General features: G+C 39.4%; 1 non-coding gene and 1 pseudogene across 1 annotated transcript; both read right to left on the bottom strand.

Moving 5' to 3' along the window:
- Nucleotides 1-953: 953 nt before the first annotated feature.
- On the bottom strand, nt 954-8,696 carry LOC104419841. The gene is made up of 21 exons (XR_005546617.1): nt 8,438-8,696; nt 8,150-8,349; nt 7,898-8,006; nt 7,736-7,796; nt 6,638-6,825; nt 6,423-6,557; nt 6,206-6,278; nt 5,969-6,116; nt 4,927-5,038; nt 4,774-4,849; nt 4,587-4,658; nt 3,707-3,758; nt 3,425-3,505; nt 3,247-3,330; nt 2,881-2,984; nt 2,635-2,727; nt 2,323-2,390; nt 1,953-2,017; nt 1,707-1,768; nt 1,339-1,434; nt 954-1,250 (listed from the first exon to the last, which is right to left on the bottom strand). It is a non-coding gene; the product is annotated as a fatty acid amide hydrolase (transcript).
- A 1,858-nt stretch (nt 8,697-10,554) lies between these two features.
- Nucleotides 10,555-18,156, bottom strand: LOC104419839 (annotated as a pseudogene).
- Nucleotides 18,157-23,162: the final 5,006 nt, after the last annotated feature.

Here is a 23,162-nt window from a genome sequence, read left to right on the forward strand (position 1 = left end):
TCACTTTCGATCTCATTTTTTTCTGGAAATTGTTGAGCACTCAGAGAATGGAGAGGATACTCTGAATTTTCTCGCGATTGGGCCGTGCGAAAGGAGGGAGGAAGCCCTCGAAGTATATTCATATGCAAATCCTATTTAAGTGACTTCCTAAATCTAGTGCCTCTCTTCTTATTTTACTTCATTTATTAAACTCTGTGGTCTCTTCGCTTCTGACCTCCGTGTGCTTGCCTATATTCCATCCTGAATTGTTCAGAAGTTATTGTTCAAAGGAAATCAGAGTGCTGGTCCTGATGTTCTCAGATTATTCCTCCAATCATGTGATATATGCTCTGTCATATCTAGTGCAACGCACATAATGCTTTAATAAGTGAAGCCACTTGATTGGTCCAAAGAGTACAATGTGGTTATATAAAGCCCGCAATCAATGGTCACAAATAGGCATTAAATTTAAAAAGATGACATACTGATCCTATTTTTAAAACAAGTGATTTACACCAACACTTATCCACAAAAAGTTACAAAAATCTTAAAACAGTTACCTATTGTCTAATAACACCTATCTAAGAAAAGTTACAAATCCGAAAATATCACTACCTTGAAGATCCATGTCCATGTCAATGACTTCATTATAGATTCTCATCAATAACTTATGTTTTCTAATGATAACTTCCTTAGCAAGTAGCAGTGCTTTTCAAGTTGTTGACTATTCGTTTAATCAATTACAACTGTTATTCACCACTTTCTATTATTATCAACTAAATCTGTCATGTGTCCTACCTTCACCGCCTACCGTTGCCGCTTGGAAATAGTTTTGTATTTGGTTTACAGATCAAATATCTCACAATTAATACCAAGAAAGAAGAATTATGTAACCATTTTAGCAGTGAACATGTAAATAGAATATAGTAAAACTGTGGATTCAATAAAGAATCAACATTATGAGGGGAAGTCACTTTCTATAAACAATTTATTTGATAAAAGATCGAATCTTCAAATCATAATGAGGCTTTAGAAAAAGCAACATCTAGCCACAAAAGTAGATAGATAACTAAGTCCTTTCCGAATCGTCATTAAAACAGAGAAGTCTGCTAAAACAGGAGCAATAAAGTCACCGCAAAGATCTCCCAGCTTGCTTGAAAACCCATACAATCAACGACATATAAACATCAGCAACAGAAGCTAAGCTGCATTCAGCTTGTCTTCAGAACATCGTAGAATGATACAGGCCTCTTCTTAGATCCACAGAGTTCCTGAAAGCAAGAGAAAGATAGATAAATGATAGCATGCATCCCTCAAATTACTTAAATAAATTAGCGCGCGAAATGAAAAGTGACATACCTCAACTACAGAAGCCAGGCGTAAAATTGAAGCATCACCCCACGGACGGCCCATCAGTTGCAAACCAATTGGAAGGCCTTGCTTATCATACCCGATCTGTAAAATTCACAATAGAGCTGATGAATAATACGATTTAATGCACCTTACCAAAAACATAATACGATTTAATGCAGTTGCAAGAGGTGAAGTTGGAAGGCTAATGCCATTTGTTCTTCAGCTGGCTCGAAGAGCTATAGCTCAATTTCTTGGGATGATGAATCGATGATAGCTATCAGCAGTCTAAAATGACAGTTTTTGCACAAATGAAGAAAAGAATTCCAGACACAAAAATCACATGAAACTGCGTACGCAGATCCAGCATCACTCACGGGGATAGAAATGGCAGGGAGACCTAGAAGATTTGCTGCAACAATAAATTGCATGAGGGAACCTGAAACAAAGAGAGTGAGCATAAACTTCATGAGAATTGTCGCCTAGGAAGAATGTCACATTGAATCTCTGAAAACTTGTTATTGCAAGTAAAGCAAACAGTACACGAAACTTAACGTCTCAATGCAATATTTGTAAAGAGAGAGTTACTATAAAACCAGAGATCAATAATGCTACCAACAAACCTGTAAGCTGCAAATCCGTTTCCCCATATTTAAGAGCACTAGGAGGTATTTTAGGTGCTGTCATTCTGTAATAAACAATTTTGTGTCAGTTGAAAATCTACGAGAAGAATTAGGCTAACATTGAAGGGCTGAAAACTCAAAATTTGAGTAGTGTGATTATGATTAGGTCTGCCAGGCCATTGAAGCAGAGATCACAAATTTAAATCCAATTATGTGTACTACCAGCTTGCTCCTTCTCAAACTTGGATGTGATTGAAAAGCCAAAAACTATGCTTAGATTAGGCTCGCCGAGTCAAACTATAATTCATCAAGCATTGAAACTGGATCCTCAAAGGAAACACTAAGTTGAGCTAGTCACACTATGACCTACCCAGTGGTCGGCATCACTATGACATCAACTTTTTGAAGATCTCCATATGATGGTACATCATTCTTCTCCTGAAATCAGATATCGGCATCACCACCATGTCTCAGAATGTTAGAAGAAAGAACTGAATGAGATTGCAAATGCATTTTAAAATTACCCCATGGAAGGCATATACCTAAACTGAAAGTACAGGTATTCAGACTTCTGCCTAGTTGAAGACAGTGGGAGGACATGATATATTTACATGATGGGTTCAAGTATCTCACGTCCAGAATAACATGCAATTTGTCTTTTCTTTTTCTTTTTTTAGCTCACCTAAGACACTGGGCAGCAACATAATCCGATGCAGTGAATGATCGGAACAGTGCCATGTTAGTCCGCGAATCATAATTCAACTCTTTACCTTTCCTGAGAGAAGAGAATGTGATATTCAGTCCCAAACTGAAATATCAATAACAGAGAATGAACATCACCTTCGAATATTCTGTACTCAGTTGTGTCCATTTCTGGTCAAACTGACAATGATGCTAGTTTACAGGTACATTGGAGCGGCGGACTTACCCATCCTCACAGTCAGGATTCAATGCAGTTAATATCTGGGATCCAACTGACACTAGATGAGCAGTGCGCATCTCATGCAGCTCAGGTATGACAATCTCTACCACCTTGCACACATATAAGTCAAATTAGGAACTCAGCAATTTATATGAATAAAAAGACAATTCATGCCTTGTGCAGTGCAATTGACAGAATTCATGCCTTGTGCAGTGAAATTGACAAGAGAACCAACTCATTAGCGCGAAAAAGATGGTAGGTAACACGAGACAAATATGGAGAGACTATAGTTACTTTAAGCTTTAGAGACACACAACTCTATGGAAGAATTATGTAACTTTGGAAGGCCTATTCAACTGAAGTAGAACTTACTTCACAACCATAGGTCTTGGATAGCTGATTCAGAATATCCTCACATTTGTCAGAGACATCAGTTGACTGAACATCGTTGAACCACTGCAACCATTACTTATTCATGTAATTGGAAAGGGTAAAAGGAAAAAAAAAAAAAAACGAGGAAACCTAATAATATATAAGAATCTGCTCTTACCGGAGTATATTTTCCAAGACGCAATGACCCCACGGCATTCAAACTTTCAAGAGATGGAAAATTTGGCAAGCAAGGCGGTGACTGTGACAATTGGCACAGGTTAGTAGTATTATGACAATTATCATGCAAAAACAGTTTAGTCTGCTCCCAACCTACATAATAAGAAGACTTGACAGCAAGAGATCAATCGAATTAGTAGCATTAACATGTACTTCTTCAAAGTGCATGTCACAAAAATCAGGCATGGCTGCATTCTTTGGTTAATGAAGATAATAGACTTACAGGTTTCAAAGTATATTTGTCCATAGGACAGGATCCCAGGATTGCAGCATACCTGATGTAGCATTGCCAAGATGAAAATTATTTACTATATAAGAGAAATTAAAATTGTGATTGAAGTTAAACAGTAAGGTCATCAAGAAAACAGCCAGAACTCAAGCCACAAACATGATATTGTTACAGAGATCTCTATGCGATTGTTGCTTCTACTTAGGCAGAGGAGCCCTACTGTTATGCCTAAGGACTACATCATACGATCCTTTTGGTGGTTGAGACTGCGAGAGAGCCTTAAATAATGGCAAGTTTGACCTGCTGGAGGTCATTGGGTAAAGTCTCATAAAGAAGCAAAAGTAATAGTGAAGACATTCAGATCTTCGATTATGAGCACTTTATATGAATACATGAGATAGAATTCACTTCATCTTTTCAAATTCCAAAGAATCCAAATTTTCCATTAAGTTCCTTTCTTCACAGTTTGAACTGTTACTGCAATGTCAGAGAGAAATCACATGCTACCCTAGTCAAATAAGTTCTTAACATGTCTTTATTTCTGCAGCGTTATCCGAAAGTTAAAAACTAAACTTGCATGCTAACCAGTTCCGACCTATGATACAACAACCTGGTTCCTATGACAATGGTTATAGGAAGAAACAATGCTCCCAAATGCTGTGATTCCAACTCATAGTTTTCCCTAAACAAGCTCATCTCCGAATAAGTCAAGACAAGCAGCAAAGAAAAAGTGCCAACGCCAAAAAATTGATGATCATTCAATGCCTATAACCACAGAAATTGTTGATTTTTATATTGGGGTTATAAACATTAAACCTCTATTGAGCTGAGGGAGTAGCGCCTAACATCCAGCTAACAAGTACAGAATACTTACACTAGCGTAACATCTTCCACCGACGATGCAATTGGTCCAATAATTTCTTCAGTGCCGGACTCACATTGCGAACTGCAAAGGATGGCAGAACTCTTCTAACACAATATCACCACGATTCACAATTTTGTGTACTGAACCCTATACTAGGCCCCTAACATTCATAAAAGGAAAAAGTTTAAAATCTAACCCTCTAAGATCTGTTTGCCCATATGTTGTTTTCAGTCCAACTACTCCGCAAAGGGAAGAAGGAATTCGAATTGAACCTGTCTTGTTATGTAGAGTCAGTGTCAGCATATAATACATGGTAAGCACAAGCCAAACAGTAGGACACTCGTACAACCTCCACCATCTGTCCCAAGTGCAGCAGAACAAATTCCAGAAGCAACAATTGCTGCTGGTCAGAGGAAGATCCACCAGTGTACCTTTCTGGGGCATGGGGGTTCCTTGTTGTTCTGCAGATACATAGCCAATGAATTTTCTGTTAAAAGTTTGCAAACAAAAACTATATAATGCAGTGTGTATGGATTGAGAATTCATATATATATATATATATATATATAGGAGGAGGGAAACCGAATGAGATAAGTCATATTGAGTCATGGATATTGGTGGGATGTGGTTCATATTCCCCATTGACAGGTGCATGGTGCTAATTATAGTGGAATCCTCTGCTAGATGTAGCCCTAGTTTAAGGGTAAACCAGGTTAAAACCTTGTGTCTTGATTTCTCCCTTGCTTTTACTCTCTATTTCCTTGTGATTGCGCACCTAATCCTAACAGATATAACATTTGTCTTGATGCATAGAAGACAAGAAAGACGAACCATTTCAAGATCATTTTGCACAAGAAAATAGGATAGGAGTGAGAAGGAAGACACATTCTTGCGAGAAGAAGAATACTGTAATTCCTAGGATGAGCTCACTGGCTGATTATGCAGAAGGTAGGAATACATTATTTTTCCTTCAAATTATTTAGTAAAAATAAAAATAAAATGAAACGGTGTTAAGCATGACAAGGTCCACATAAGCAGTCTCGAAGCACTTCAGAATTCTGCCAGAAAAAGTCACCTTTAAAAGAAAGTTCCACTGGAAGATTGATTCACATCAAGAACAAAATATTGACAACACCATTCTACATTTAATGTAGTGATCTATGTAAATGATTCAGATGAAAGATGAGGGACAGATTCTATGGAATGTCAATTTTGACAAGTTCATGATGCATCAACAACATGCCAGCACTGCAATTGGTGAAATGTATCTGCTGATCCATAGAACATCGACTGCATGTTTAGATGCTCTTTAAACTTTCTCGCTCGCATGCCTGGTACTCTAGCTTGTGAATAGCTTGTGAATTACAAAATTTCCACGTAATAAAACTCACCCATAATTAGGATTGTTTCCAGTCGTACCCATGCCCAACTCATGCATATTTGCTTTACCCACGAAGATCACACCACAGCTACGTAATCGAGAAACGCAAACTGCATCTTCATTATTCGAATTAGTTTCATCCATCCAAGTTGTTGCACCTGTCAATAGAAATTGTCATATATACACAGATTAAAGAGATGATGAACATTTTTTGAGAAACAACGAAGACTCCAACCAATTCTTTTACCCTTCATTATATAGGGGTGGCAACCTATGTCATCCTTAATTGCCACGAAAATCCCATCCAAGATTGATAATGGCTTCCTGCATCAGAAATGCCATTAATTTATCAAGCCTCCCCTGCACCAACTAATGGCAGTGCACCGCACCCCAAGCAGGAACCATTCTTTGAAGGTGCAAAAACAAATGTTTCAATGAGTTAAGCTCACGTTTCGGTAGATTGCCCTACCTTCCTCAAACCTCTTTGTGGAAGCAGTAGCTTGTTTCCTGACTTCCTCAGCGTCAAAAGAAACTAGTAAAGGAGCTGGAGGTTTCTTATGGCTAAACTCCTCTATGACCATAATAATCCTCTCTGCCACCTAATAATTGACGGTAAGACTTCACGTCTTGCTCAAGCCAATAGTAAAGAGACTCCTCATAGGTACTGATATGGACTTACCATGGATGGGGTTACAAGTTTAGAACGATAACCATATGCATAATCCCGTATTTTCCAGTAGCGAAATTGACTGAGATCCACATTCCAGGACTTGGCAGGATCATATTCCGGAAGACATCTCAACGCTGATTCTACTCGGTCTTCAGGTTTTCCATCTTCATCCAATGAGATGGTACCAGGCTCCGGATCTAGACATTCATAGCTTCGTCATAGCATTTATTTCTTATGGGAAAGATGCACTCTACTTGAATCTATTTTAAGTTGCATGTTAATCTGCTAATGCCCAGTGTGCCCTCTTCTTACGTAACGAAGGCATTGCAAAGCATGCATAGAAAATTTTAAAACTTATTGCAAAAGAATATTTCAATCCTAAAACTTATAAAAAGTGCAACAAAATCCTAGAAGTTGTGAAATTGGTGTTATGGAATAATCCCTTAACTCTGTCCAATTTTGTTGACGGAAAATACTAACATAATTTTTTTTTTTAATTTTCTCTATTCTATGTGATAACGATGTGGCTTATACGATATGTTTTTGGTCCAAATTTGATTTTTTATACAAATTTTATTTAAGTTACATTAAAAGATAACCAAAGTTTAAGAGAGAGATAGAGAGAGGGAGGAGGGAGGGTGAAGCCCTTGCCGCCACCGTGTTACCATCACTTGGACGGGCTAGCGATGGAGGGGGATGGCCAGTGACACTCGCTGACCGCAGACAATGTTCGGCAACTCTTGGTCGATTTGGAGAGGCCTTGATTTCGGCAAGGGCCTGCAGGCCTCGCTTGAGGCCAGCGAGGGTCGTCAGCCACCAGCCATCCCCCCAAACAATCAAACAAAATCACAGCCCTTCCCGGCCATGGTTGGGTGGGGGCAGTGAGTCCTCTCTCTCTTTTCGTTTCTTTTTTTCTTTTTCTTTTTTTAATTTAGGTTTTTTAGTTTAATTTTAATAAATTTTGTATTAAACTTACGGTTTGTTCAGCAGCAGAAACATTTTGACTGAGCTATCCCGAAAATTCAGTTTAATAGATTGGTTCCCAACTGTTTTACGTTAAAACACAAGACAGCCACTAAAGCTAAGCTAACCAGTTAAGGGGAAAACCTTGAGGAGGAAATTCAGGTTTATACATTGGTGGCTCGGGTATCACCGTACTCCTAAGAAGCTGCCAATCACAAGAAAAAGCCCAGTCACATTCAATCGTCCAGCATCAAAGCAAGAGAATCTGCTTGAAGAATGCAGCATGCAAGACAAAAGAAACCGCACCTCAACCATTCCGTTCTTCTTCTTCAAGTAAGAGATGATAGCAGGGCCGATTAGCGGTGTCTCAGTATCCTGACGAACAGCCGGAACGCAAGACCAGTCAGGTGCGGAGCTGCAAGTCAGCCAAGAGGGCTCGCCCAAGTCAGAATCTTGGCGAACTCGTTCTATACATGTTCCGGAAACTCACAAGGTCGATTGGCAGAAACTGCTGGGAAAAGCATCAGAAAGGAACATGTAGGAGGATATGGGACTGACTGTCAATAACTTCAGGCTCATACTTGACGGTAGACAAGTCGAGCTCCTCGGCCGGTAGCATCACACGCTTCTTGCCCATGTCAAAGTAATTCTAACATGAAAAAAAGGGAAAGACCGAACGACTGAAAAATGTTAGCAACCAACGGATCTTGAGGTAGTCATAGGAACATAGGATCAATCATGGCTTCATCTCTGTTGCTCTGTTCAATGAAAGGAAAAAACCAATTAAGAAATGAATTCTCGACCGGACAACCAACATGCAAACTGGTAACTGCGGAGAAGACTAACGAAAATGAAGTCGACAGTGGGCACGGAGTGCTCATCAGTGAAACAAGCAAATGATCAACACCCATTATACACGAGTTCGCAGTTAGCTCTCCAGCAAGATGGACATCCCTCGCGGACCAAAGTCACGCGCGGTCGTGATGCTTGCCTCGCATAACTTGGAAGAAGAAATAACTCAAAAGGCACAGAGAATTCTCCGGTGCCCTGTTTCTCTCGCCAGATGTGGAAAGGGCTCCAGAACGAGCGAGTCTGGTGTATGAATGGACGAGGTCAAAGAGTAAAGGGAGAAACGATGCGGAGTCTTGCGACAGCGATGGCGCCGGTCGTTGGCCTTCGATCACCGTATTAAATTATTTTTTACGGGGCCTTCCCGTCCAAACCAAATAGATGGGACTGCGACAGTGAAGTCATCGATGAAATGACCCGCGGAATCAGAATTCGAGCAGGCTCGTCCATCGCGCCCCTTTGAATTGGGTCGAGCGTCATGGTCACCGCGCTCACGGCCATCTGATTCGAGGAACAATTAGTTGTGGGGGGTGTGCGGAGGGAGGCTGGACGACCGACGGGCAGTGATTCCGCGAGTTCAAGCGTTGACTACGAGCGCTCCAGATGGTAAATTGAGATTAGGCAAATTAAGGCATCGCCCCCGTTGACCTGAGCGTAATATCTACCGATTAAGTTCAATGCGCAATTGAAACGATACGCCACACGCACTCGTTTCTGTCATGTGACGTGATCGGACGAGCCACATGAATCATCTTTGCTTGTGTCACAAGCCAGTAGTTCGTTAGCCACGAAATAACCCACGTGATGCCTGAGCTGTTGACTCTAGGCCAGCGCTTATTGCTTACTCGTTTTAGAGAACAATATGGCCAATAGCGATCTACCACACCAAGTTTAGCTCGGACGTTCAATCCATCTAGCGAGGCAGCAGATCACTTTAGGTTCAATAGCTATTGTGGCCTCATCAGGAGAAGGGCATCGGCTAAAGTTAATCTAAGATTCAATTTTTATTTTTTTGGCCAGAGTATATATCCTCTTCTTTTTTTTTTTTTCATTCAAGTTTCAGAAAAATCTGTCCATTTACTTTCAATGTCATTTTTTCCGGAAACTGTCGGGCCCTAGGAGAATGGAGGGCATACTGCGAATTTTCTCGTGATATCGAGCCGTGCGATAGGATGGAGGAAGCCCTCGAAGTATATTCAAATACAAAATCCTATTTAAATTACTTCCTATATCCAGTTCCCCTGTTCTTATTTTACCTCATTTGTTGAACTATCTGATCTTTTCGCTTCTGACCTCCGTAAGCTTGCCTTTATTCCATCCTGAATTGTTCAGAAATTGTTGTTCAAAGGAAATACGAGTGCTAGTCCTGATGTTCTTGTCTTTGTTTACAGATTATTCCTCCAATCATGTTACACACGCTTTGTTATATCTCGTACAACATCCATAATGCTTTGATAAGTGAAGCCACTTGATTGGTCCAAAGAGTACATCGTGATTATTTAAACCCTACAATTAATACTCACAAATTGTTATTATTTTTAAAAAGATAACATGAAAATCCTATTTTTAAAATAAATAATTTCCTAATCCTATTAGCAATTAGAAAAAGTTACACCAACACTTATCCACAAGAAGTTACAGAAATTCTAAAATACTAAATATAACCATAGTTACCTATTGTCTAATAACACTTTTCTATAAGAAATTATATCCAAAAATATCAATAAGTTACATGTTGATGTCAATGACTTCCTTAGCAAGTAGCAATTCTCTTCAAGTTGTTCGCTATTCTTTTAATCAATTACATATGTTATTCACCAAACTCTAATATTATCAACCAATTCTTGTCCTATCATCACCGCCTACTATTGACACTTGTTAATAGTTTTGTTTTCGGTTTACAGCTCAAATATCTCCCAATAATACCAAGAAACGAGAATTCTCTAACCATTTTTTGCAGTGAACATGTAAATAAGCGACAATAAAACCATGGATTCAATAAAGAATTAATATTTTGAGCGGAAAGTCACTGTATATAAAAGATTTATTTAATAAAAATTGAATCTTCGAATCGTAATTAGGCTTCAGATAAGCCAACATCTAGCACAAAAGTACACAGATAACTGTGTCCTTTCCAAATTGACATTAAAACAGAGAAGTCTCTGCTAAAGCAGGAGCAATAAAGTCACTACAAAGATCTCGCAGCTTGCTTGAAAACCCAACCAATGAGCGGCAGAGAAACATCAGCAACAGAAGCTAAGCTGCATTCAACTTGTCTTCAGAACATCGTAGAAAGATACAGGCCTCTTCTTAGATTCACAGAGTTCCTGAAAGCAAGAGAAAGATAGGCAAACGATAGCATTCTTCTCTCAAATTACTTGAAGTGCGCAAAATAAAAAATGAAATACCTCAACCACCGAAGCCAGGCGTAAAATTGAAGCTTCACCCCACGGACAGCCCATCAGTTGCAAACCAATTGGAACGCCTTGCTTATCATAGCCGATCTGTAAAATTCACAACAAAATTAACGGGAAGAGCTAGATATGACTGTACTAGAGTTGATGAATAATATGACTTAATGCAGTTGCAAAAGGTGAAGCTGGAAGGCTAATGACATTTGTTCTTCAGCTGGCTCAATGAGCTATAGCTCAATTTCTTGGCATGATGTTATCTGTCGGCGGTCTAAAGTGACAGTTTCTGTGCAAATGAAGAAAAGAATTCGAGACACAAATATCACACGAAATTGTGTACGCAAACCCAGCGTCACTCACAGGGACAGAAATGGCAGGGAGACCTAGAAGATTTGCTGCAACGACAAATCGCATGAGGGAACCTGAAACAGAGAGAGTGTGCACATAAACTACATGAGAATTGTCGCTCAGGAAGAACGTCACATTGAATATCTGAAAACTTGTTATAGTGTTTAAAGCAAGCATGTGCACGAAACTTATGGTTTTGATGCGATTTTTGTGAAAAGATGGTTACTATCAAACCAGAGATTAATACTGCAACTGACAAACCTGTAACCTGCATATTCGTTTCACCATATTTGAGGGCACCAGGAGGTACTTTAGGTGCTGTCATTCTGTAATAAACAATTTTGTGTCAGTTGAAAATCTACGAGAAGTATGAGGTAACATTGAAGGACTGAAAACTAAAATTTTGTATAGTGTGATTCTGATTACGTCTGCCAGGCTATTGAAGCAGGGATCACAAATTTAAATCCAACTATGCGTACTACTGGTTTGCTCCTTCTCAAACTTGGATGTGATTGAAAAGACAGAAACTGTGCTTAGATTAGGCTTGCAAGTCCAATTACGCATCATCAAGCATTGAAACTGTGGTAAACACCAAGTTGAGCTAGTCACACTATGACCTACCCAGTAGTCGGCGTCACTATGACATCAACTTTCTTGAAGATCTCCATATGATGGTACATCATTCTTCTCCTGAAATCAGATATCGGCATGACCACCACGTCTCAGAATATTATAAAAAAGAACTGAATGAGATTGCGAATGCATTTTCAAATGACCACATGGAAGACGAATACCTAAACTGAATAAACTAGGTTCAACGGTTTTGTTAGCTTCAGCTATGATGTAGCTCATCTAAAAACTATACATGAATAAGTACAGGTATTCAGACTTCTGCCTAGGTGAAGACAGTGGGAGATATATTTACATGATGGCTGCAAATATTTCATGTTGAGGATAACATGCGATTTCTCCTTTTATTGGCTCACCTAAGACACTGGGCAGCAACATAATCCGATGCAGTGAATGACCGGAACAGTGCCATGTTAGTCCGCGAGTCATAATTCAACTCTGTACCTTTCCTGAGAAAAGAGAACATGATATTCAGTCCAAAATAAAATACCAATAACAGAGAATGAACATCACCTTCGAATATTCCCTACTCAGCTGTGTCCATTTCTGGTCAGATTGACGATGATGCTATTTTACAGGTACATTAGAGCGGGGGACTTACCCATCCTCACAGTCAGGATTCAATGCAGTTAACATCTCGGATCCTCACAGGTACATTAGTGCTCATCTCATGCAGCTCAGGTATAACAATCTCCACCACCTTGCACACATAAAAGTCAAATTAGAAACGCAGCAATTTATATGAATAAAAAGACAGAATTCATGCCTTGTGCAGTGAACTCTACAGAAGAACCAACTCATGGAGAGACTAAAGTTACTTTAAATTTTAGAGACACAGTACTCTATGGGAAAATTACGTAACGTTGGAAGGCCAATTCAACTGAAGCAGAACTTACTTCACAACCATGGATCTTGGATAGCTGATTCAGAATATCCTCACATTTGTCAGAGATATCAGTTGAATGAACATCATTGAACCACTGCAACCATTAATTTGTTTATGTAATTGGAAAGGGGAGAAAGAAAAAAATAAATAAAAAGAAATGCAAGGAAAGCTAAAAACATATAGGAATCTGCTATTACTGGAGTATATTTTCCAAGACGCAATGACCCCACGGCATTCAAACTTTCAAGAGATGGAAAATTTGGCAAGCAAAGCGGTGACTGCAAGAACTAGCACATGTTAGTAGTATTATGACAATCATCATGCAAAAGCAGTTTAGTCTGCTCACAACCTGCATAAAAAGAAGGCTTGGCAGCAAGAGACCAATTGAAATGGTAGCATTAACATGTACTTCAAAGTGCATGTCATAAATCGGGCATAGCTGCATTCTTTGGTTAATGAAGGTAAGAGACTTACAGGTTTCAAAGTATTTTTGTCTATAGGACAGGATCCCAGGATTGCAGCATACCTGGTGTGACATTGCCAAGATGAGAATTATATTATATATAAGAGAAATTAAAGATGCGATTGAAGTTAAACAATAAGGACATCAAGAAAACAGCCAGAACTGAAGCCACAAACATCATATTGTTACAGAGATCTGCATGGTTGTTGCTTTGACAAAGGCAGATAAGCCCTACTGTGACGCCTAAGGACTACATCATATGATCCTTTTGGTGGTTTAGACTGCGGAGAGCTTTAAATAATGGCAAGTGTGATCTGCTGGAGGTCACCAGGTGAAGTCTCATAAAGAAGCAAAAGTAACTGTGAAAGACATTCGGATCCTTGATTATGAGGACTTCATACGATCACATGAGATAGAATTCACTTCAGCTTTTTAAATTCCAAAGATCCAAATTTTCCATTACTGTTCCTTTCTTCACAGTTTGAAATGTTACTGCCAAGTCAGAGGGAAATCACATGCTACCCTAGTCAAAGAAGTTCTTATCATGTCTTTGTTTTTGCAGTGTTATCTGAAAATTAAAAACTAAACTTGCATGCTAACCTGTTCCAACCATTCGACCTAAAAAAAAGAAAAATTCTCTTCAGACCTACATGACAACAATCGAACCCTATGACAAGGAATATAGGAAGAGACAATGTTCCTAATGTTATGATTCAAACTCAAAGTTTCCCCTAAACAAACTCATCTGCTAATAAGTCGAGACAAGTGGCAAAGAAAAAGTGCCAACACCAAAAAATTGATGATCATTCAATGCCTACAACCACAAAAATTGTTGATTTCCATAATGACATTATAAACATTAAACCTCTGTTGAGCTGAGGGAGTAGCACCTAACATCCAGCAAGTCCAGAATACTTACACTAGCGTGACATCTTCCACTGATGATGCAATTGGTCCAATAATTTCCACAGTCCCAGACTCACATAGCGAACTGCATAGATTGGCAGAACTCTTTAACAAACACAATATCACCATGGTTCACAACTTTGTGTACTGGCTAGGTCCCTAGCATTCGTAGAAAGAAAACATTCGAAATCTAACCCTCTAATATCAGTTCACCCATATGTTGTTTTCAATCTAACTACTCCACAAAGGGAAGAAGGTATTCGAATTGAACCTGTCTTTTTATGTGAAGTTAGTGCCAGCATATAATACATGGTAAGCACAAGCCAAACAGTAGAACACTAGTACAACCTCCACCATCTGTCCCAAGTGCAGCAGAGCAAATTCCAGAAGCAACAATTGCTGCTGGTCCGGAGGAAGATCCACCAGTATACCTTTCTGGGGCGTGAGGGTTCCTTATTGTTCTGCAGATACATAACCAATAAATTTTATGACAAAAGTTTGCGAACAAAAACCATGTAATGGAGTGTGTGTGGATTGAGAACAGACTTGTGCCAATTCATATATATGTAAGAAGGAGGGCAACCGAATGAGATAAGTCAAATTGAGTGGTTAATATAACATTTGTTGACGAATAAAAGAGAAGAAAGACGAACCATTTCAAGATCATTTTGCACAAGAAAAAGGAGAGGAGTGAGAAGGAAGACACATTCTTGCGAGAAGAAAAATACCGTAATCCCTAGAATGAGCAGTATTATCACTGGCTGATTATGTGGGACGTGGAAATACATTATTTTTCCTTCAAATTAATTAGTAAAAATAAAATGAAACCACGTTAAGCATGACAAGGTCGACAATAAGCAATCTCGAAGCACTTCAGAATTCCGCCAGAAAAAGTCACCTTTAATACAAATTTCCACTGGAAGATTGATTCACATCAAGAACAAAATATTGACAACATTACTCTACATTCAATGCAGTGATCTATGTAAATAATTCTGATGAAAGATGAGGGACAATTTCTAAGGAATCTCAATTTTGACAAGTTCATGATACATCAGCTACGTGCCAGCATAGCAATTGATGAAATGATTCTGCTGATCCATAGAAGATTTCCTGGTACTCTTTAAACTTTCTTGCTCGCATTTCTGGTACTCTAGCTTGTGAATTACAAGATTTCCACATAATAAAACTCACCCATAATTAGGATTGTTTCCAGTTGTACCCAAGCCCAACTCATGCATATTTGCTTTACCCACCAAAATTACACCGCAGCTACGTAATCGAGAAACACAAACTGCATCTTCATTATTCGAATTAGTTTCATCCATCCAAGTTGTTGCACCTGTCAATGGAAATTATCATATACACAGACTAAAAATTAGGGAAAATTTTTGGAGAAACGACGAAGACTTCAACCAATTCTTTTTACCCTTCATTATATAGGGGTGGCAACCTATGTCATCCTTAATTGCCATGAAAATCCCATCCAAGATTGATAATGGCTTACCTGCATCAGAAGTGCCATTAATTTATCAAGCCTCCCCTGCACCAACTACTGGCAGTGCACCGCACACCAAGCAGGAACTGTTCTTTCAAGGTGCAAAAGCAAACATTTCAATGAGTTAAGCTCACGTTTCGGTAGATTGCCCTACCTTCCTCAAACCTCTTTGTGGAAGCAGCAGCTTGTTTCCTGACTTCCTCAGCATCAAAAGAAATTAGTAAAGGAGCTGGAGGTTTCTTATGGCTAAAATCCTCGATGACCGTAATAATCCGTTCTGCCACCTAGTAATGGACAGTAAGACATCATGTCTTGCTCTAGCTGAAAATAAAGAGACTCCTCATAGGTACCCACATGGACTTACCATGGATGGGGTTACAAGTTTAGAACGATAACCATATGCATAATCCCGTATTTTCCAGTAGTGAAATTGACTGAGATCCCCATTCCAGGAGTTGGCAGGATCATACTCCGGAAGACATCTCAACGCTAATTCTACCCGGTCTTCAGGTTTTCCATCTTCATACAATATGATGGTAATAGGCTCCGGATCTAGACATTAATAGCTTCAACATAGTATATATTTTTAATGGGAAGGATGCACTCTACTAGAATCAATTGTATGTTGCAGGTTGATCTGCTAATGCCAAGTGTGCCCTCTTCTTACTCTCCCTATTCAGTGCATTTGATTGCCAACGAATGCACTGCAAAGCATGCATTGGCTGAAAATAATAGGGAAGAGAAAAGCAGGGGAGAGCAGGAAAATTACTGAGAAAAGTGATGGGAAGAGAGAAAGAGAGAAGAATTTTCAAGTGGTGATGGGAAGAGAGAGAGATGAATTTTCAAATAAAAGTAGAAAGCATGCCATGAATTAGAACCAATTTCCTCTAGTTTCTCAATTAAGGAAAAATGGGATAAATGCATTAAAGGTCCCAAAACTTATCATGAAAATATAATTTAATCCTGAAATTTACAGAAAATGTAATCAAATTCTAAAACTTGTCAAATTTGTGAAATCGAATTCTTTCGTTAACTCCGTCAACTTTTTTAATAGAAAATACTAATGCTGCTCTTTTAATTATTTTCTCTATCGTATATGGTAATGGCATGGCTTAAACAACTTCGTTTTGGTCTAAATTTAATTTTTAATGTCCTGATTTGGGAGAGGGCCTATAGGCCTCTCTTAAGATTGGCGAGGTTGCTAGACACTGGCCATCCCACACTATCGTGGCCCTTCTTGGCAACGGTAGGGCGGCGGCAGCGAGTCCTCTCTCTCTTTTCTTTTCTTTTCTTAGTTTAGTTTTTTTAATTTAATTTAAATAAAATTGGTATGAAAAATTAGATTTGGACCAAAGTAAGACGTTTTAGCTTTATCTTTCATGTAGCTTTATCTTTCATGTTTTAGCTACGTTATTAATGTTAGTCAAATTGAATGGAGTTAATGGAATGATTCGATTGTATCAATTTGATGAGTTTTAAGATTCGATTACACTTTCGTAACAAGTTTTAAGATTTCCAATATACTGATCCCACGAAAAATTTGCAGTTTGTTCAGCAGCGAAAAACATCTTGACAGAGCTTTTCCCAAATTCAGTTAAATAGGTTGGTTCCCACCGTTTTATGTCAACACACAAGGCAGCCACCAAAGCTAACCAGTTAAGGGGAAAAACCTTGAGGAGGATATTCAGGTTTATACATTGGGGGCTCTGGTATCACAGTACTCCTAAGAAGCTGCCAATTACAAGAAAAAGCCCAGTCACATTCAATCGTCCAGCATCAAAGCAAGAAAATCTTTTCGAAGAATGCAGTATGCAAGACCAAACGAAACCGCACCTCAACCTCTCCGTTCTTTTTCTTCATGTTGGAGATGATAGCAGGGCCGATTAGTGGTGCCTCGAGTATCTTGACAAACAGCCTGACCATGAGACCGGTCAGATGCGGAGCTGCAAGTCAGCCAAGAGGGCTCCCCCAAGTTAGGATTTTGGCGAACTCGTTTTTTGCATGATCCAGAAACTCACAATGTCGATTTGCAGAAACTGCTAGGAAAAGCATAATAAAGGAACATGCAGGAGGATATGTTGGACGCAAATTACGCAACCAAGATCTCCATAACCAGAATAAGAACATACATAATAGTAGAAAGCGCACCTGTTTTGGGATTTCAAGGATCCACGCATCAAATCCTTCTTCTCTATTGCCCTCTGTATCACCTCAATCACAATTAGCGTTAGGTAAACACCTTTAGGTGAGGATAATGTGAGAATTAGGGTTAAAGGAGAGAATTGACCACTATTTATAGAGTTTCCAGCTAGTCCCCTTCGTTACGGGCCGAGCTCAAGTCAGCCCACACTAGCCAGTTCTATATTAGACTAATTAAGAAAGCTTCTATCTCACCTTAGACCAATCATGTTTTTACGGTAACCGTAAAAATAGTAAATTATAATATCAATTAATTTAGTCTACATTAAGAAAACTCTTACAGGATATAAGACTACCGTTGATAACTTCAGGCGCATACTTGACAGAAGACAAGTCGAGCTCCTCAGCTGGTAACATTACACGCTTCTTGCCCATGTCCAAGTAATTCTACCAGGAAAAAAAGGGAAAGACCGGACGACAAAATAATGTTAGTAACCACCGAATCCTGTGGTAGTCATAGGATCAAATAGCTTCATACTCTATTAAAAGACATGAATTTCGACCAGAAAACCAACTTGCAAACTGGTAAATGCGGAGAAGGCGGACAAAAAAGAAGCTGACAGCGGAGACAGAGTGCTGGTCAGTCAAACAAGCGAATGATCAAACACCCAATACACGCAAGTTGGCGGTTAGTTCTCCAGCAAGACAGATATTCCTCGCAGACCAAAGTCACGCATGGTCGGAAAGCTCGCTCCCCTTTCATACCTTGAAAGAAGAAATCACTCGAAGTTACAGAGAAATCCCAGGTCCTCTGTTTCTCTCGCCAGGTGTGTAAAGAGTTCCACAACGACCGAGTCTGGTGTGGAAATGGACAAGGAGAGAGAGAGAGAGAGAGAGAGAGAGAGAGAGAGAAACAATTCGGAGTCTCGCGAAAGCGATGGCGCTTGGCGCTTGGCTTTCGATCACCGCTTAAATTCTTTGTTTTGGGGGCCTTCACGTCCGGACAAAAAGAAGGGACTGCAACTGTGAAGTCGACGTTGAAATTGCCGGCCGCGTCAAGAATTTGAGCGGTCTCGTACACTGCGTCCCTTCGAATTCGACTAAGCTTCCTTGTTCTCAATCATTGCTATTCGATTCGAGGAACAACTCACTGGGGGGGTTGTGGAGTGACGGTGGACGACTGTCGGGAAGTGATTCCTTCGCAAGTTCAAGCGCGCTTTGACTTCGGGCGCTCCGGATGGCAAATTGAGAAAAGACAAGCGACAGCATCACCAGCCATCAACCCCGTTGGCCTGAGGCGTAAACCTCTCTCGTTAAATTCAATGCCCAAGGGAAATGATACGACAAGCGCCCTTGTTTTCGTCATATAAAATGATTCGACAAGCCACATGAATCATCATGCTTACCTCAATCTCCATTGTCGAAGTCCCACGGTGAACAACAGCACGAGGATCGAGCAGCTACTCTCAATGTAAAGACATACATTCGGCTTTACCGAGGTCTCCTGATTGTTTGGGGTCGCAGTCCACCTCAATCCCGCCTCTTTACTGTTACTTTGCTTATCATAGGAAGCAGTGATGAGCTCGTGATCACTGAGCATATGTGTATAATCTAAGCACTGGCGGCTGCCTCCGAGGATCACTCTAAGGGCTGGCCGTGCTCTTTTCTCGTACTTTCTGAGGACCGGTTTGGGATGGTTGGGGCGGTACCTGGTGATGCCATTTTGCTCATCGACCGCCTCCAACCTCAAGAATGAAAGATTGCTTGGTGACGATTATAAAAAAATTTCCGTTAGCCGTACGTTGCAATGCAATATTCTTGACATACTCTTTTCGGAAACTAGGGAACGCTTGGAAAATGGAGAGTATACTCCAATTTCTCTCGGGATATCGAGCCATGCGAAAGGAGGGAGTGTCCCCTCGAAGTGACTTGCTCGATCTACGTCCTTTGCTCTTATTCACTTCATTCGTTGAACTCGTCATGGAGTTGGACCTCTCGCTTTTGACATCCGTATGCTTCCCTCGATCCATCCTGAATTGTTCAGAAATTGTTGCTCCAAGGAAATCGAGTGCTAGCCCTGATGTCCTTGTCTTCTTTACGGGTAGATATCCTCCATTCATGTTGATACATACGTCGTTCTGGCTAATACAATGGATTGAATGTTTTAATTTTTCCCCCTTCCCCTTGAGTTGGTGAGGGTTACCAGCCAACCCTCGTTGGCCACAGGCAAGGGCCACGATGCCCTCGCTGGCTCTGGATAGGCCTGCGACGCCCTCACTAGCCAGGGCGTGGGCTCACAGCCCCTCACCCAAATCTGGCAAGGGGGTCTAGCCAAGGGCCACAACAGCCCCAACCAATTTGGTCAAGCGAGGGCAGATCGGGTAAGGGTGTTGCGGCCCTCACCTGAGCGGCGAGAGCATCCTAAGGGGAGGGAAGGAGGAAAAAATTAAAGAAAAAAAAAAGAAAAAAATTATTTAATTATTATTTTAAAAATGTCTCATCAGCAGTAGCAGTGTCACGTTAGCACTAGCTGCCTAAAATTGGCCGGATGACTCAATTGGCACAAATGCAATGAGTACTAAATTGGTACAAGTATAATAAGTTTGGGATTTTTTGATAATTCTCCTTGAAAATATCCTCTTATCTTGTATGACACAACTCCACAAAGGGAAGATGTATTTTACGTCCATTCTTGGATATGCTTTTTAGGTTTAAATATGTCCCATTTCTAATGTCGCCTCTACGTCTCATTAATCTCCCCAAAAAAATTTCGAGCCGTTATGTGGGGTTAACATGGAGACCGGTAACAAACTAATACTAACTCTTGTATACAATACGTACTAGTATTTGTATCTGCGCTTTGCGCGGGTTTTCTTTACAAAGAGATGATTAAGTGAATTTCGATGCATATTTTTACTAAAAGATATCAAAGTTAGACTGATTAAGTATGCGAATTTTGATATCCAATTTCGTTTACTGCCAACATTCTTGGCATGAGTTGCGCAAAAATATATCTTGCCAAGAAAACTAATTCTTTTCATTCGATCGGTTTGTTTTTTCAGGTGCGGCCGGATAAGAGTTAAATTATTACTTATAGAAAAGACTTTCAAATCATCATGCAATGAACTTTCCACAATACGTCTAAATGTCAAAGGTCAAGGCATAATTTAGTTTCCGGTATCTAGGGCAATTTCTTGGTAAGATTGTTGACTACTAAAGAAAAGCACCACTCTCTATGGAGATATGGATCTCATTGCATTCAATCGGAAGACCCACAACATCTCTAATAAAAGCTATTCTACTTACAAAAATCGATTCTCGTAAAATTGAGAGTAAGACGGCATCGTTGAATTATTTTTCAAATATCTATTCATCATTATAACTTCAAAAAAATTAAAATAAATATATCGGTTATACAATTAAATCCATGCCACGCGCCCATATAAAGTTACATTCAATATAAGACCTAAAACCTGCAATTCTATGAGAATCTAAAAGAGAACCGGAAAAGGAGAAACGTGACAAACGAACTTTTTTAGCTATATAAATATAAACATAAATTTTTCCACACCCAACCACGGGCAGTGCAATTGGTGTGCATTCTCTCCCTTATCGCCAAAGTCGAAAGTTCAAACTCTCTCGTTGCTAAAGTATCTTAAGTGGGGAGGCCCCACCGGGCACTGGTGGGTTGTGTGAACCCGAATCGAATAAGCGAAAGGGGGCTCCGGCGAATCAATCACACATGGGCTGCCTTCAAATTAAGAGTTTACTTTCTGTTTGAGAAATCCCATATTAAATATGATGCTTAGAAGCACATCGTTTTTTTTCAATATAGCACCCCAAAATAGTGGAGGCACAAGTCGTTTTTTCCAAGCATAACACATAAGTAAGGCAAATTCATGTTGTTATATTTGATGCTGGACCATTCCGAGACAACATTGATTATATGAAAGTGTTACTGATCGCATAGTTACTGACTTTAGTAACCATACCGATACTTCGATAGCCGCGCATTTGAAGGGTGTCCACATTCATTGGATCAAGTAAGTTTTGGATACCTACACCCAACAACATTTATTTATTATATTTTCAAGATTTAGTAAATGTTGTTTAAAGTTTCCAAAGTCCTTATTTAATTGGCGATTCTATATGAGTCATTTTGTCTTTCGAAAGAGTCTTAGTAATTGCTAATGCTTGGGTTGTTCCAAACGTGTCTATATAAGCATGCTATGATGAATAAGAAAGTAGACTTGATTTGAATGATATTCATTTAGCCTTTAACTTGAGAACAAGAAGGATTTTTTTATTGTGCTCTTATCTCTTAGATTGATTCCTACAAGTAACTAGTGACTTATCCAATCTAGTTCTTACTTATTTTACCTCCTATCTTTCTACACTTTCTCGGACATCAATATTGTTGTAGAAACATTTATACTATGCAAAATGGGATGATTAATTTTTTTCTAATTAACATAAAGTAACACGTCTAATTAATTTTAAGGGAAGCGAGAGGTAAGGGAGCGTCGAGACGATGTCACTATACATGGGAATTCCATTCTACCAGACTTTATTATTTATTATTAATGGACATATGTACGATAAATTCGTCAGCAATATAGTAAGCGAAAAGGAGTAAATAATGAAACATGTGGGGGGAAAGAATAACCTCACTGAAAGTGCCATCGCATGTGGGTCCCGGAGAAAAAGTTCGACCCTTTGGGAGCAAGGCTTAGAACTTCCACAAGAAGGTCCAAAAAGATTTTTAGTAATTATATTTTCCACATGAGGACAATAGTGGTCTAATTTCGATCATTTTTTTCCTTTCAATATAAATAAAATAAGACCATATGATAAGATTCCTCGTCTGATGGAACAAAAGCGATTATATAAAATTCTATAAAAAATACACCATACCTTAAAGTTGAGTATATGTTCATGCATGCATTTTAGGACATATGAACTTCGTTAGTGTCCCAATTGGATTAATCCCCGCTCTAAAGGGTTATATAGCTGTGAGAATTCATACATACTAATCTTGATTATCTAATGAAAGAAATGATCAACTAGGGGTGAAGACTTGATGCCAAGTACGTAACCCTAGTTTTGATGAGAAAATCACTAAAAAATCATAAACCTATTGTAATTGTGTCAATTTAATCATAAATTAATTTTATTGGTCAATTAAGTCATAAAATTTTTTAATCGTGTCAATTTAGTCCTTCCTACCAAAATTGGCCAACCAACATTGACGTGGGCTAGCGACCAAAGCCGGCAACAATTTTTTAATAATTTTTTTTTTTGAATTTTTTGAATTTTTATCTTTTTTGCTTCTTTTTTTCCTCCTCCCTCTTTCTTCCTTTTGGCTTCAAAGCAATCGGCCGAGGGCTGGTCGATCACCAGACTAAGGCGGCCAAGCAAGCTCACCTCGCCATCATTGGGCG

The sequence above is a fragment of the Eucalyptus grandis genome, chromosome 9 (assembly GCF_016545825.1).
Source record: "Eucalyptus grandis isolate ANBG69807.140 chromosome 9, ASM1654582v1, whole genome shotgun sequence".
NCBI lineage: Eukaryota > Viridiplantae > Streptophyta > Magnoliopsida > Myrtales > Myrtaceae > Eucalyptus > Eucalyptus grandis.